The sequence below is a fragment of the Merops nubicus genome, unplaced genomic scaffold (genome assembly GCF_000691845.1).
Source record: "Merops nubicus isolate BGI_N331 unplaced genomic scaffold, ASM69184v1 scaffold7671, whole genome shotgun sequence".
Classification (NCBI taxonomy): Eukaryota; Metazoa; Chordata; class Aves; order Coraciiformes; family Meropidae; genus Merops; species Merops nubicus.
The window spans coordinates 27,623-45,688 of record NW_008587562.1 but is presented as its reverse complement, the minus strand read 5'-3'; positions in this window follow the sequence as shown (position 1 = coordinate 45,688).

The following is an 18,066-nucleotide window of genomic DNA, read 5'->3' as shown; positions in this document are numbered from 1 at the left end:
CGTATCAGTCTCTTTAGTGAGGAAAATGTCTGGATTCTGTATTTCACAGCCTTTTTTCATTAATTTAATCTTTTCTTTTAAAAGTCCCTTGATCATCTTGTCCAATATTGGCTACCATAGTTTTCTTTTTCAAATAAGTACAAACTAGGCCACATTTTGTAGGATGGTTTTTAACTTTTTTTTTTGTTTGCTGACTTACTTGATGGCTCATAGGCAGAGACATATTTTGCCGTTGTATTGGTAAATACCTGTAGTCCTATGGTGTGTTCTATTATCAACAGGATAAGAAATTCTATATGGGGTTCTTTTAACTCGATCTAGACACACCTCAGCCTAGTATTAGTAACCCTATTTTTTTAATTTCAAATAAAACAATATCTGTTAGTACAACAATGCTACATTAATTTTTAAACTGCAGAGTATGATTAAATTATCCAACGTATGTTGGTCATTTATTGGTTTTCTCTTGCACTGGATTACATAGATTTTAAATTGAAATCATCTCTCTTGGCATTTTTAGACTGAATATTAACTTGGCTCAAAAATAATCAGAATGTTATTTTGAAAAAAGAATATGATAATTCAGTGTTTCCTTCAGGCTATGAAAGAGTGCCTATAATATGATTCCCAGAGAATACAGCATGAGGTGACCTTGATAGGTAACTGATGACACCTCACATAAGCACCTACTCTTCCTCTGTATGATGTTGTTGCAGGATCATATTTGGAAAAAATGCTGAAGCTAGCAAGAGCCACAAACATAATAAATTCCATTAGCAACGAAAGAGGAATAAAAACATATAATACTAAATATCTCACCTTAAAGCGAAGAGAAGACCTTGAAAAAGATTCTTCACTGCACATTTTTCATCTTGAAAGTATTTTAAAAGCTGATTTTGAGTTAAAATTGCTCTGTAAATATGAGAGACCAAAGGTTTAGCCACAAAACTGAACTTAACTCTTTTGTTCAGAGGACCATTTAGTCACTCCAGACTACATGCCTCTGTTTCAAACAACGTTAGCTCTTTATATCACTGAAGATATTTTATTTCCAATTTTCATGTAACTAAGTAAGACTGACTTATGTGACAGCATTTATTTCATTGGTACTATTCACAAGTATCAAAGAGGAATAGAAGGGGAAATTAATTGAATTTTAAAGAGATAGCAGCCTGTTACTTAAGTAATAGTCTTCCTCTGTTTCCCATGCTCTCTTCCTATGCTATGTTCAGAGATCTTTATTCTTCCGATGAGACTCTAACCATAGCCTAATAGATGACATAAGCAGCTGAGATTTCATTTCTGCATCAAAGAAAAGGGAAAAAAAAAAAAAAAAGCTAGAAAATCACAAAACATTCTTTTTATTATAGTCGGATCAGGTCACTTTCCCTGTTGCCCAGGCAATGCTCATTCCTCTTGATGCACCTGTCTTACAAGGCCTTTTCCTACCAAGTTGGACCTAACTTTTGTTGAAAAGCTATATGGAAAGGTAGGCAAATGTTTGTTTCCAAGTCAGGGTATACTCGTGCATTTATGAAATATTTAAAATTTAACATTATGCATTAAAGAAATTTAAAAGTCAGAATCCCTATCTTGATGGTAAGAATTTAACGAGAAAAGGGACTAGTTGCATTTATGTAAGAGGTTTGCGTGTGTCATAAAAGAGATGTAATAGGTTTTAGGAGGAATAGTGCCCAACTCCCATTAATTTATTTGAGAGAATGACTTATCTACTAATCTAAGCAATAATATTTATATTGCTTCTACTCTGCTGTTATGTAAATACTCCACAGCTCACTTTTGCTGTGAATTGTTTGATAAACTGCATGATAGAATAATAGTTTCGTGTTGTTTTGAGCAGCTAATCCACATTGTATAGTGAGTTGGAAAAGAGTATCTTACCATTTTCTTATGCCAAGTGAATTCTAACTAGAATTCTGCACATTCCCACTTGAGTATTTCGCTAGGATGATTATACAAAGTGTTTGAAAAAAGAATGATAGCCACAGCCAAAATGAATATTTGCAAAACGTGTTCTTCATAACCAGGAAAATATACTCATTCCACTGTGTGCCAGTTTGGGTTGGCTTTTTTTTTTTATGTCTCCTCAGCCAGATGTTTGACACTTTAAATCATTTAACTCTTCTAGGTTTTGATGGACATCAAATTTATGAGTAACTGGTCGAATCTACTACACCGTGTTTTTTGGTTGATTGGTTTTGCTTCTTTTGCTTGTTTGTTTGTTTTATGTAGAAAACAGAATTAGTTTCCTGAGTCCTGCCTGGCATAAAATTTGTATTGGAATACTTCATTTTAATGAGAGATGCTGTAAGGTAAAATCATTAAATTTTTGAGATCCTAATTTTTGAAAGAGTCAAAAATAATGAGGCAAAAATAATATCAACAACATGTAGAGCAGTTTTAATAGGTTTGTGCATCCTTTATTCTCATGATATATTCATTGTTAACCATCTTCATAGGCAGAAATTTCATGGGTGGTGGGAAAAGTAGGAGACAGCAACAATATCTTTTCTAATTCTAAGAGAGTGAATCGCATAGTTTGTGGCATGCTTGTGAGAATCCAAACCCAAAAATTTACTCTATTGCAGCCAAGCCTTTCTCCCAAGTGCAGCAGTAGCAAAAGCACCAGATCTCTGTTTGATTTAGTATGCTGAATGTTGAATATTGACATTTATCTTAATATTGACATTTATTTTCTCATAGTGAATACTGTCTGATCTGGATTTATATAAGATAGATAGAGTAGTTGGTTAATAGGCCTACTAAAACATTTATATTACATTTAGCAGTGGTACAGAGTTCCATGTCTGTTAGCATTTACTAATTTTACAAGGCAGAGGAGCATCTTTAGAAAATTGGAGAAGCACTTTTCTCTGTAGAATGAAGAGTGTTAAACACACTTTACCTGTGAATGTCTTTTTAAGCAGCCAGTAAAATTCAAATTTAAAGGCAATTGAAGTTTGGAGCTTGAGATGTCAGTGAAATTTTGAGCCTCTGCTGCAATAAAATTGTCCTGAAACCAAAATGGAAGAGGGAGATGTCAGTCATATAATTTAATCAGATTATGATAAAATTCAATTTCTGCCTCTTTCAAATTTTCTCTAAAGCCACAATGGCTAAAAGTAATGATGTCTAAAAGTAATCAAGGGACAGGCAGTCATATAGTAATGCAGACAACTTCCTCTCCGCCATCAAGACTACACATGTTTTCAGTATCAGGGTGCAGGGGTGCTTCAATAGCCACAGAAGTTTCACTCAATTTTCACATAATTTTATTAGAAAAATGTGTATTTTAAGAGGTTTTATCTAACTGACAAAGTCTATGTATTTGGATTCAATTTACTTTATCCATTGACTATTACAGCTGTCACTGGACTATACAAATCAGGTATAGTTATACTTAAAAATTTAGGCAGATTGAGGCAAGATCTGTAAAAAGAAGTAATATGTTTTGTTAAACCAGCTGGTGTAATTCATTTCCATGGCTGTCTAATAGGCTCAGAAAGCGTGTCTAGGTGTTTAGTCTTCATGACTTCAGGAAGGGTTTCTGTGTTCAAAAAAAGCCTGGTTTTTTCACCTCTTTGATTAATACTACTACTAATAATATATGTCTGTAGACTTTATCTTATCTTTGTACCAGTGTTTTCATTTCATATGTGTGTGTTTTGTCATATATAGGAACTTAGCGTATAATTTATCAGGAGATGCACCATAAAATGACTTTTCCAGTTGCATCAAATATTGCCATATTTGTGTGTCACAAGGGAAATAATTTCTTTCTAGAGAGTTTGATATCCTGCAGCAGTCAGCTCACAGCAGGAAAAGCAAGAGCACTCAACTTTGGGTTTTATTTCAGTCACCTCAATTTCACTTTAGTACATTCTACAAATAATCCTTCATTTGAGACTCAACTCACTGCTTACAAAGAAATATTTAATTGCTGTGTTGATAATGCCATGTTCCAGCACTGTCTCTTGCAGTGCTGGTTGGCAAATCATAGGTTGGGCTGGCAAGCTGAATTTAGTAGGCAGGGCTCCCCAAAGGGCAGTTCATGGTGGCAGCATGTCTAAGTGCAGGCTTGGCTGCAGGGCAGTGCTGCCCAGGGGTGCGTTTGCTTGGGCTCCATGCTCCATGTCTGAGGCTTGGCAGTTCTGCCTGGCACTGCAGGTGGGGGTGTGATCTTCTACATCACTGCTCATGGGGGTCGATGGTCTGAACCGATGCAGCTGACGTCAGAGCCCAGTGACGGGTTGTGGTAGGTGAAGCCTAGAATTGTGTCTGTGCCTCGGCCACATCTGCGCTCCACGGCATGCCTGTCAGCAGCTGTTCAGGTGAAGTGAGATGAAGGTGGAAGGGGTGGGGGTGACGTGTTCTTTTATTAGCTGGACTTTTAACAAGTAGGCTAATACTATAGCACAGACGTGAAGAAGACAAAGGCTTCACTGTGTCAGTTCCAGCCCCAAAATATTCTTAGAGACTCACCACCTATTTCATGTGCAAGATGAGCCCAGTTTCTGCTCTCGGAGCAGCCAAATGCACTTCTTGTATCAGGCAATACTTGTCAGAGTTCAATAGTGCTTGTGTATACTTGTGGTTTAGCTATAGAGTAGATCTGGCTTTTTTTCTTCTTGGCTCTTAACTTAGACTTCTCTAACTTTGCTATGTGTAGCACTGTCTTGGCTTATTTATTTGAGCTTTGCATGGAGACTGAGAATTTGGGCACACAGAGCCAGTTCATGCTCATAAGATACATTTATTCTACTATTCTTGTTTAAAATCTGGTTTACTTCAATAGAATTGCTTCTTCTTCGCTTTTCAAAACTGAAGAGGAAAAATAAGCAGCACCATAGGAGTGTGTAGCCTGGGCCAGTGGTCACAAACTGTGTCTTGAGAGGTTCTTGAGAAGTTCAGAATGATGTCCATAGGGTCCTTTAGGTCCGCACTTGTACGAGTCAACCAATATAAACATCAGGGTGTATGCAATTGCAAGGTTTTACCTAGTAAATTTTAAAATAAGCAGTATCAAAATAGGTTGACACAAAATGTGCAAAGGTTTAGAGACTGTTAATTCAGGCTTAAGAACAGGCTAATTCACCAATAAAGAACAAGTATTACCTTTTATGAAGGATAAAATTCTAATGACTTACCCCTCTTGGACTGTTCCTTTCCTGTTGATTTTAGAAGGGCTATAATGGCATATATAACTTATCTGACATACATAGGTTCTCTGGGCCCTGAGGCAGCTACCTTTACTTTATGTAACTTTGATTTTTAGGCTCTTTTTTCATGGTTTCCTTTTTTTATCTGTGGGCATAGAAAAGTGACCTCATAGCTATAAAGATAAAGATCATTCATCATGCAAGTCTACAGTACTGAAAGATGTTCTGGCTGATATATGAGTAAACTTCTTCAATTTGTCTCCTTTATAAGCTTGAAGTTTGTGTAATGCTGTTGACCAAAAAATTCAATCTCTAAAGAAAATTTAATTAAGAAAGAAAGTCAAGAGCCTTTCAAGGTCTGTTTCACATCTTAGAACAATTATAGGTACAAGTTCACTGAGATTGTTTTGCATCTCTTTGAGGATAAAATATCTTTGGAAGACATTTAAATTTTGTGAAGATCTTTTTCATGGAGATTTTGAAAATCAAGTTAGGGTTATTTTCCTTTAAATTTGTGTCATTATTAAAACTGTCAAGTAGTTGCAACACTAAGTAGATTCGTGTTGCATGCATGGGGTATCTGAACAGACTTGTTGCATCTATACTTGCAGATTTTTCCACTAGATGGCATTATTCATTAACTGCAAGTTAATTTATGAGGTTAACTATAATTGCACATGCTAAAGATTTAAAAAATAAGAAATTATATATTGTGTTGCTCTTATTCTATGCAAGAGTGAAAGAACTGTGGTTTAAAAATCTCTTGACCTACTTCTACTTAACAGTCACCCCACCCATCCTTAATGCATCAAATATGGATTTACTCAAAGCAATAAAGGAAGCCAGCCATGGCAACAGTATCTGATCCTGTGTGCAATACACCTTTTAGAATAAAACTTTTCCAACCTTTTCTCCATTTAACGTTTAAGGAGTGACGACAGTGCAGCAAATTGCTTCCTTTCTGACTGCATGGCTTCAGCTGGAGTGAGAGAAATACCCAAAGTAAAGCTGCAATGCCTGTGATTGCTTTTAAATAATAAGAGGCCCATATGAGATTTTTATTTAGTAGCTAGTTCAGGATATATTATCAGAATAATTTATCTCTGCAAGTTTAAATATAGATATGCTGTTGTTTCCTCCACCCAGGTGCAATGAACTTTTAGTGAACCCTTACAAAATTAGATGCTACTCAAGGATGAGGTTTCTGGAACTTAAGGTCCTGACCAATGAAGCACCATCTGAAGTGGAGCAAAGGTCTAATAATACCTTCAAAAGGACTGAACAGTGGGATTTTTGTTTTAATCCCAAGATTTGTGGTGACTAGACAAAGAGGAATCATCAGTCCCAGCAGCAAGAAGGCGATGGCAAGAAATTGGTATGTGAGAATCAAGGGAGCAGCATTAGTGGTCTTGGGGATGACAGAGGAGGAAATTAAACAAGGGCAGATAACAAAGGCAGAGGTGGAGGAAAAGAGGAATCACAGAGGGAGAAGAATGTGGTGACAGGATGGCCCCAGTTTTTGGCACTAATGCCAAGCTTGCTAATTTTTTTTATGCATGCTAGTGTGTGCAGGTACATGGGTATTAATTTTAAATCTGTATTCTAAGGGAGAGAGGAGAGGAAGAGCAAGTCCTTTGTTTTAAACTTGTCTTTGAGAACTAGAGAGAGTATTCACAAAAGAGGGCTTGTTAAATTTCTAATCAGGTGCGTGTTATCTAGGGTACACTTCCCTGCATTCTGCATCCTGAGCTGGCTTTTTTCTTGATACTTTATGTAGAATCTAAGAGGCTCCAGGCTGGAAAGGGGTAATCTAAAATAATAACATTTAACTGTAAGGAGTGCAGAATACACGCTGGATGAACCAGTTAAGTTAGCCTGGGCCAATAATGGAAAAGCTTCCAAGGCCGAGAAAACATGTAAATATTAACTTAATATTAAACATGTCTTTTAAATTCTCATGGTGGCTGAACTTGTGTTTAAGTTTGTCTCTGAACTGGGCTTTTTTGAAGAGGACATATCAATGCCACTTGTAAAACTTATCAAAAACTTTGCCATAAATTCAGGCCATTAAGCTATTTGCATTTTCTATTTAAATCTTTGTTTTACTTCTGCTACCCCTTGAGCTTTAGTAAACTGTAATTTTAATTGTCCTATGCAGTGGTTGGCTGTAGATAATGCACTGTATGATTCTTTGACACAGCAGTGTTTATGGTTTATGTTTGCCTATGATGGCCAATATGACTCAACTCTTCTGTAACACTGATACTGAAAAATATGTCATGATATCTGCCTTCCACCACAATGCTATTAAGCTTTTTGCAAGCCAAGGTCATTTGAGTGAGTGTCAGGAAATTTTGGACAGGCATCTCTCTTCTTCCCAACACTAATCTCTTCTTTCTTAACCCCCCAGCTCACGTTGCAGAGGCCGGAATCTGCTCAGGGGTACATTGCTCTGTGACGGAGACTGTAACAAAAATTAATCCTGGTCGGATTGTCTGTCATCTCCTGTCACACTCAGGTATGGGACCATTTACTTATCCCAGGCAGTTTAGTGTCATGCTCTGTTCTTGCAAGATCTTGCATTTACCTGGGGGCTTTGCTCTTCTCCAGTTTTATGCTATGAACAGAGGTGGGCACCACCAGCTAGGGAGGAGGGGTACATACATTGGAATTGCAGTAGCATCCTGCAATAGTATCTGTGTTTCTAGTCAGTGACCAACAGCCACGCTGGGAAGGGAAGAGAAGGCAGGAGCAAAGCCTTGGCAGCTGGCTTAATAGGGGATCCTGTTTCATTCCTGGCAGTAGCACAGGTTTGAGACTCAAAACTCATGATTCCACTGGACCTAACTATATGCATCCAAACATTAATGTCTGATCATTATTATTTCTGGTTCCCAAAGGGCAAAACATACTTGCAGTGTGCACAGCTTTTATGCTGGGGGGGACACACACCCACACGCCACAAAAAAAAAAAAATCAACAAAACAATAAAAGAACTAAATATGAAGTCTCCATTGGAACATGGCAGACGTTCCATCTTGCTGTGGTAGCCCTCCTTTGCTGGTTCCCAGCCAGCCCCTTTGCAGACAAGTGTCTGAAAGAGGCAGTACGCACAAAGTATACTAATACTGGTGGGGATGAAACAAATTCTCAGATTTTGAGTGAACTACAGAGAACCATATAAACCAGATAACTGAAGAAGTCATTTAACTGTGTTCCAGTTTTATTGTTGAAGCGCCTACAAACTGCAAGTATGGACTAGGATAATTTCCACTGAATTAGAGCAACTGATTTCCTTTTGTCACGTGAGATGAAGAGATTGAATGTAGGGCTTGGTTAGTAATATTAGAAATTATTAATAATTGTATTGTTGGTTAATTTTTATAAGCACATGTATTTTCTTATTAGGATCCAAAACTTGTAAATTCAGAAATTATATCAAATTGTACTACTAATTAGCAGATTTTCCTGTGAAACAGGTTAGTGACAAGGACTTCCTTAATTATTTGGTAAGTGGTGAGAATTTACTGAAAATTAGTATACAAACCCTAGTATTTGAGGTGTATATTCTACATTGACGTTCAAAGGATAGTGCTCCAATCCCCCAGGAGATTTTAATATATCCAGTTGTTTAAGAACATACAGTGGAGATGAGCAAGCACATTTAAAAAATGGATATTTGGAAGTATGTATTTCCTTTCTGTTCCTAAAAATGCTGTATTACTAGAAACAAGGGAATTTTAAAAGACCCAGTCACCAACCAATGAATTATATGAATGTGTAAAATGTACATTACAAATCCACTATACTTAGCAGCAGTTCAGTTCAGTTGTACTTTGACACTGCAGCATCACCACGAAATCAGAGAGCAAAGCTTGCGTCACTTACCGCAGGCCAAAGCCATCGCAATCAATATGAAATAAGTGCTCTGTGTGTATATTGCAAGCACTCTTTGCTGCTCCACTTAATGCACTACTAATTGCAAGCTGTAGTATTCACAGTGAGCTGCACGAACGTTATTAACAAATTTATGAGATATATAATACAGTTTTCTTTTTTACGAGGCATGATACTGACATGGGCAATCAGACATGATCCAAAACCAGCACTACAAACTGCCCTTGGATTTAATGCCCGAACTCTGGGCAAAATTTACCTCTAATTCCTCATTTACATTGATCTGTCTTTCCTGTGGCTCAAAATTATTAAATATAATAGAGTACTTTTAAAACACCTGCAGTATTTTTAGATTGTAAAAAAGTAAACATGAAATATTAGGTTGAGATATTAGGTTGAGGTTCAAACTCAGAAGTGGACACAGATATTTAAATGTGCCTGCAGTACAGTCCTGGCTGTAGCTGTGACCAACAGAGTATAAATTTCTTAATCTTTTTCAGCAAATTAAAAAAAACCAATCTAATTAGTAAAGCACACTTAAACACAGACAGGAAACCATGGATCATTTTTTAATAATTGTGAAGAAGTTTGTTCATCCTAAGAGGATGTTGTTAAATTCCAAGTATTGGAATTAAAAAAGAAAAAGAAAGCACCTGACTTTTCCCAAAACGAAAACTAAGCGTGATAGTTGAGGAAAGAATTCAAGCTGCAATGTTAGTTCTATATGCATCAGCAGTTGCATTGGATTAGGTATTATATTAAGTATTTGTCCGGATATTGTATGGTACAAATTGTAAATCAAAGTGTACCTTACAGTCTTCTCAGTGAGAAGAAGTTTGGTTTTATAAATGGATGACATGATTGTTTACCTGTGACCATAGTATAAATCTACTGAATCATTTTTGTAAATTTTGTAAATTTAAGACTGTAAATTGGTGAAGCTCTTATGCTTGCTAGAGCATATGGAGCCAAAATGATTCCCCAGTGCAGTCCCTGCGTTAGTTTTCTGGACTCACTCCGCAGTGCTTTTGGTGTAAACCTTGAAGCTGTTCTTTCCGTGCTCTCTGTGTGCATACCATTGCTCGTAGAGCTTTTTGCATGGAAATATAAGCAGGACTGAGGTGAACACTCACGTATGAATGCAGCAATTAGCATTTGCCCAAGGTAGTAGTGCTACCAATTCCAGTGCTCCTACTGTGTTTTAAAGTTAAGCATGAACTTGAAGTTAAGGTGAACTTGAACCAACGCATGTGTTTCCATTTAGAATGAAACCTTCCCCAGGAAAGGCAAAATGAAGGTAGCTTAAAACAAATCTTTCTTAAAAGCCATGGTAAAAATATTAATAAGTAGCTTTCTAAAGGAGAAAAGCTAATACAACAGGTGATATCTTCCCTAGTCCACTTGTGGAACTCATAGGTCAAACTGTCTTATAATATAACACACGGTCTTATATTGCTTTGCGTGGTTAGTTTACTAGAGTAATCCAAGTCCTAGCCACTGGCATGCAGAACTTCAAATAAGTGGGCACATCAACCATGTATGTAACTATGATTACTTACTTGTTACATAAATGTCTTATTGCATATTTCTAAATTTTTTTTTTAATCAAGAGCAGATTGAAATGTATAAAGCAATTTTGAAAGATTTCTAATTTGGTTTTGTATTTTGGAACGGAGCTTTCATTTTGGGACCAAGATATTATTTGTACTGGGCTTTTATTTTAAGATTTCTAGTGTTGAAAAAAAAAAAAAAAAAAAAAAAGATACTAAAACATTCATCTGATGAGTTGAGAGGTATATCTAGTAATGATGGGGCACAGTTTTTAGACATAAGGTTACTGATAATTGGATATTCAGAAAAATTTCTTCACTGAAAAGGTTGTCAAGCCCTGGAGCAGGCTGCCCAGGGCAGTGGTGGAGTCACCATCCCTGGAGGGATTTAAAGACATGTAGATGTGGCACTTAGGGACATGGTTTGGTGGTGGACTTGGCAGTGCTGGGTTAATGATTTGACTTAATATTCTTTAAGGTCCTTTGCAAGCTAAATGATTCTATGATTTTATTATCCCATTGTATATATTCACATATCAAAATCTAAGCATTTTTTGCTTTAGCTGAAGTGTAAAAAAATTATCATATAATTAGGTACCAATTTTGCTGTCTGGTTAACACTTATTAGTCAGAATTTTGCAGTTTGAGTATCACTTTTCAGTCAAATTGCTAGGGAACTCATTTTACCTAGTAACACTTTTTTGTGCTGAGCATTTACTCATTAAGTTATCTTAATACAAGGAACTGCTAATAGGATATTCTGTAAACCTTTACTGAATAACAGTAATGAGCCTGTGGAGCAGCAGTGTGGCCTCTTCTGTGTTATTGAAATGTAGTCTGACCTATAGCATCACCTTCTGACTCAGCTGTAAATTCATTGGTGACCAGACAGCACAGCAATACTTCCAGCATCATCCACGTTAGACTGCTTGAAGCAATGCTAACCATCATGTACTCCTCCATAGTGCTAGTTGTCACTCAGGGACAACACCAGTAGGAGAGTATGAGCATCGTGACTGTCTCCTTACAATCCCTTACCAACAGTCAGTGTTTTTCCAACTGGCAGCATTTTCTGTGAGGTGTTTGCATTAAGGTGGCAATCATTAGGCCAAAAGCTTGCTTTGCTTGCTGATACAGATTCTGTGGAAGAAGTGGAATGAGTGAAAGTTTCAATAATCTTTTTTAATTCCTATGATACTCTGAACTGTGTTCTCACTCTGGTCCATAATTTTAATATCTGGTAGATTTCAAAAGAAACAATTCTGAGGCATAAATCCTATCTTGGAATTTATGTATGTGGAAAAATAAATCCTGTAACTTAAAGACAGAAAACTGTTTGTATCTCAACTCAGCAAGTGAGAGCAGGCTCCAGAAATTCTCTGTGGAGGCATTCCTCTGCCAAGCTCCCTCCTCCTGATGAATGAGTGAATGCAGCTGCAGCACTAAACCCTAAATATTTACATCATAAACATCTGCATAGTTGGAAAGGTCTTTGCTTTGGCGCTCACTGCTGTAATCTACAGATATCAATATTCCTGACTCTCAGAAACTCAGTAATTGCAACATCTGTCTAAAGCCATGACTAACCACCTGCACAACACTTACTGGGAGCCAAGGTTTCATCTTAGTCCGTCGCAGAAGATCTCTTTGGTGATAGGGCTTCACAGCTACTCAGAAATGAGGCAAAATAAAACTTCATGCTCAAGCAGACCTTGAGGACCCAGGAGGAAGCCTGTAGCGTTAGCCTAGTCCTAGTAGCACAGAGGAGGTATAGGCATGCTTCCACAGTTCTAGAGGCAGGTGCAGGAATGTATTGAAGCAGCTCAACAAATGAAGATACTAGGTTTTTCTGTTGGTTCCTCAGCTTCCTTTCTGAAGCAGTACAAGCTCTGAGAGGACCATTCTTATCCCCAAAATTCAGATAACCCCAAACAGTGGCACAGAAAGGTCTTTGCAAGGAGAGAAATGTGGGAATATGAGTACCTAGCACACAGGAAAAAAAGTTAAGACAACATTTGGGAGCAGTTACTATTTATTTATTTTAGATACCAACCTTCTAAATAATTGCAGCAGTCTCAGCTGTTACCATGGGGTATTAACTTTAAAATTATGACTTTCTAATATCGATATCTGTAAGCTTCCTTCCATCTGTTCTTTCTGGCCCATGTTTGTGCTACTGGTATCTGTCTGGTTGCTCCCACTGCACAAGAGTGACACTTGGCCTGATACATGCCTAAAGAGAGTCTTTTTTATTTGCTTGTGTCTACACATGGAAAAAAAAAAAAACCCTTCTATTTAACTTGTACTCACATTTTGGGAAGTATCTATTTAATTATAATTTTTGGTAGAACATTTCTGTGCAAGATAAATGCACAGTAATTGTAAATAGCAGAATTGCAATTGTAGTTTATTAAGAAAATAATTATGTCATTTGAAAGGTTGCCCTATACTTTTCTTTTGATTTAGAATACTAGTTGAGTTTCAACAGTATAATACTTTATAGAAACTGGAAAATAAATTAAGCTTAACTTACCCAGCGGAGGTCAGGAATTTGGCATAGGACGTGTTGTTTGCTTTCACCACTGTGTGATTCATCAGAACTCTGCTAGTCTAGTAGTCACAGAGCAGTGCAGCGTGCTGCCAAAGGCATCAGCTTGGACACCTTTACACTATAAATTTTATTGACACAACTGTGGTGGCTGTGGCAGGTCTAATAGAGAGAACACCTGGTGAGCATCATCCTGAGCTTGTACAACCATGCAGCTTCACTATGCAAAATTAATAGCTTAGATCTTGGAAGCATCAGTGATGCATCATTACAGCATCACATCTGAGCTAAAAAGCCCAACTTCTCTGCAAGGCTAAATTGCCTCAGATACAGACCAGCATCAGCTCTGATGTTTGTCTAAACAGAAGCTCTTCCATTTGTTTGTTTCTGCAGAGGTTTTTGAGTAACAAAATAACAACTCTACTTGTCTCCAGTATTTAAGGATGAGTACACCTGCAGCACTGCCATCTTTAGATGGTACAGTTGGCTCTAGACTGGAGGTGTGTGCACCTTTTCTATTGCATTCTGTTAAGGTGTCTAAATAAAACGCAGACGTGGCAACCCAGCCAGCTGTGCAAGCCATCAGGAGGTTACACGGTCACACTGGAGTGAAGAACAGGGGAATCATAGTGCCACCCAGTCTCTGGGATGTTTCTTCATTAAGGACTTCACTGGTGTAGCTGTCACTGGACATGTGGTGGTTGTTTAACCTGGCATGCGGCTGAACACCACACAGCTGTTCTCTCACTCCCCCTACCCCAATGGGATGGGGAAAGAATCAGGGAGAAAAAAGTAAAATTAATGGGTTGAGATAAAGACCATTTCATAGGACAGAAAAAGAAGGGGAAATTATAGTAATAATAATAATAATGATAATGATGGTGATAAAATAATTAGAATATACAAAACAAGTGATGCACAGTGCAATTGCTCACCACCCACTGACTGATGCCCAGCCAGTTCCTGAGCAGTAGCCCCTTGCCAGCTTTCCCCCTTATTTATATACCGAGCATGACATTATGTGAGAAGCTGAAAAGTCCTTGACTTAGTGTAAACACTGCTTAGCAACAACTGAAAACATCGGTGTGTTACCAACATTAACCTCATTCTGAATCCAAAACATGGCACTGTATCAGCAACTAGGAAGAAAATTAACTCTGTCCGAGTTGAAACCAGGACATGTCCTCCTGGTGTGGCTATGCTAGGTATACTAGCATCTTCCTGTCAAAAGCAGCATCCTCTGTGAAGCATTTGAGATCTGCATATGGATCTGTGCTACATGGGAATGGCATGAGGTCAGCTCTCATTAGAAGGGAAACCATACCCATTGTTATTATTCCCCAGAGAAAGGAAACCATGCCACTTCCACTAAAATCTGTGTTCTCCGGGGTCCCTGAAGAGAATTTGTGATTAGGCTAATTTAATAGAAGAGGTTTAATTATTTGATACCACACAAAAAAAAAAATAGAATTAGTGACTTTTGCATCCTTTCCAAACATGACATTTCCAAGCAGGTCTGGAATGGCAGTCTCAAAGGACTGGTGCAGTCCCCGGCACAGCCAAAGGACAACTTGTTGCTAAGCAACCAATGTAAGTGCACTGCTCAACATTTATTTCATTTGGAAAGGGACATACTCTTTAAGTATTTTATCTTAGCTACTGAGCACAGTTTCCCGCTTGTTTTTCCAGCGCAGTGCACATGTGTAAAATATCCAATTTGCCCAAAAAAGGGAGCACTTTAAAGAGTAGATGACAGAGAGGAACGTGCAAAATGGAAGGTCTGAAAAACTGACACAAGTATTTTAGCCCTTTCTAACATCAGTGTCCTGAGTGTGCCTCTTTGTTTCTGGGTTCATCCTACTTGAAAACAGGCTGCCTTGATAGTATGTATGTGGCAGAGCTTTCTGCAGAGTTTACCAATGGTTGTTGATGCACCCTCTGTAGAAGAATGCTATCATGGTTTGCCCATTGATACAAGGAAATATTTTCTCCCTGGTAAACAGAAGCCAGAGCTAGACGCTGACTTTCCAGCCTGAACACTCCAAATCTCAGATTCTGTAATTGTTTCAGAAAGGCAGCTAAATAGCTTTGGAAAAGAGCATTTAATGCTCTCTCTACATCTAACACTGCTTTTAATTTAGTGCTTGGCCCTATAGTGAAGTAAAACCCTACGGTTTTGCAGACCTGTATCTGAAATCAGCCCTGGCCTGAATAGTCACTAGCTAAGTTGTCCTGAAGAAGTGATTCATCATGTTTCCCAATCTAAAACCACACAAATAGGAATAAGATGATGCACAAAAAAAAAATGGAAATATGGTCAAAATCAAGAATGCTGTTTGGTTTCAAGTGGCCATAATAAATGCTTGTTTTATTGCAAGTGATCTTAAAGATGCATATACCATGCATAAGTGGCATGCCATCTTAATGTCTGTCCCATCTTAATGCATGGAGGGGGCTACTGTTGGCTTTGTATCCATTTTAGTTCTCTGTCCTAGCAGATGTAGCAAGTACATTCATTGATCTCTTATTTTTTTTCTGACCAGCTTTGTGGTCTCATCCAAATGCTCTGGTATTTAAATTATTTATGGGCAACCCAGGAATGGCTACAACTCAGTCCTTATATGGGCCCACAAATGGTAAAATACAACTTTCTGTTGCCCCAAATATTGCACATGTGAAAGTTTCAATCTGGTCACGACCTCCTGCCTGACAGATAGCACATTGAATTTAAGCTCAGCTCTGTCTGACACAGCTGCAGGTTTTCCTGGCTGCTGTTGGCAACTCCTGCACCTCTGTGTCACACTCCAAAAATCCGCAGCTGGGTGGAGACAGACAGCAAGGGCCGTGCTGAAAGCCATCGTGTTCCCTAGGACACAAACTCGGCATAGACCCTGAGAGGCACTTTGTCCAAAACATGGGTGAAGGTGTCCTGTTTTTCAAAGCCACACACTCAGAGTAGGTAGGGTGCCTGGGTAGCTGACAATGCTTTGTTGGACACCACTGACAGTCCTTATGGACAGATGTCTTACTGTCCCTTTGATCAAGTGTAATGGATACAAGCTTTGCCTTTGACTTGTATGGCTTCCAAATGATGGATCTTGTTAAATGAAATGCAGCGTGGGAGTACTGCACTGTTTGCAAGCTAAGCTGTCTTGGGAGCAGCAACTAACAACTCCATCTTTTTTTAGAGCTGAGAAAAGTAAAGCAGTGTTGAAGAAATGCTGCTGATCTCTGCATGGTAGCCTGCAGCTATGGTGACTTAAGAGAAGAAACAAGGTGTCTGAGACTATTCAGATACACACATCTCTTCCTCCCCCTCTCCATCGCTAGTACCTCTGCTTCCTATGCGCAAATAGGGCATTGCCTTCTTCCTTGGAGGACTCACCCTAACTCTTTGCCTTGTGTCTATGGATTCACAGGATCCATGACGCAGAGCTGAATTAATGCTTCTTTCTTGTCTCTGCTGCTGTATGTGCAGGAACGTTGCTTGCCCACAGGCTAACACTGTAGTGCTAGAACATGTAACATAGCTGTCACATTGGGGAGCAAGAGAGCAGATGAGCTGCTTAACCTGGCAGCCTGGACATAAGAGATGGGTTTTGATTTGGAGATGGAAGTAACTGCTATTTTCAGTCCCATTGTTTTGATCAGTTAAAGTGAGTTCTTGGCAGTCTTGCCATATTTAGGGAGTAGTTTCCCAAATCTGTTGCTTCCTGTTTCTTTTGGACATTCAGTCTTCAGTGATCTCATGTTGTAGAGGACCACACTTCCCCTCACAAGGAGCTGACTTGAAGAATAAACTGTTAAGAAGGTTAACTGACCAAACCAGAAGCAGACTTGCTTAATGAGTGAACAAGAAAGGAAATTAACTAGAGTCCATTTTTTTTAATCAAGTCCAAATAAAGCAACAAAATCAGAAAAAAAAAGATTAAACAAAACAGGCTATTTTTTTTTCAAGTTGTTTTACTTCAACTTGCAATATTCACAGCAGGATTTAGTTTTGAAAAAGTCAGCCTTTTTCACTAGAAGAATTAATCAAGGAATGATTAATTTGCTTCTCCTTGCAAGAAGACACCATATGAGCATCATGCATTGTAATAAAACTATAGAGGACGAAATTATAGAGAAAAATGCAGTACAAATTAAAGGGAAGTGTATCTTAAGGAAAGAAATGTAATATTAACTTAGTAAAGGGCAAAAAATGAGATCTAGTTTCACAGAAAATCTGAGGTAGCTCCAGCTAAACTTGGCTTAGGAAGCAGAAACTGTTTGCTGTAATAGCTAGTGAACTCCACTCACATTCATTGCTCAGGTAATCTGAGCCACTCTGCTGACAGATCTGGAGCCAGCTTGAGAGGCTGTGAGCACCAGTATGCAGTAGCATGTGTAAATATCCCAATATTGAGCCAATAATGAGAAGGGGAAAATGATGTGCAGAACACAGATTTGGCTACAATTCAGTATTTTTGTGGGTTTTTTTTTACATAACTTTAAAGACAATGCAAGGGAAAGAAAAGAGAGTAGATGTGGAGGTGTGACTATCTACTGAGGGTATGTTACATGCTTTCTACAAGTTATTTCAGAATCTAAGAGGGGGAAAGGAAGAAATTCAAGTCAGCATGTTTAAGACTTTTATTCCAATTCAATTTTATTGAATGATTTTCAACTGTAAAATGAGTTTGCATTTTATATTCTGTGTAAAATAAATCCCTTTGTAGTGCCACTATAAACATACAGTTTCCCTTTGCCCTCGGTCAGGTGTAGTTTATGCATTAACAGGAACTTTCTGTTTTGTTCTTCTGCAGAGCCACTCCTCTGGGATTTAGGCTCCCTGGTTGGCCACTGTACTGAGCTCTCCTGATAAGACAGCAGGTGGATCTGAACAGCAACC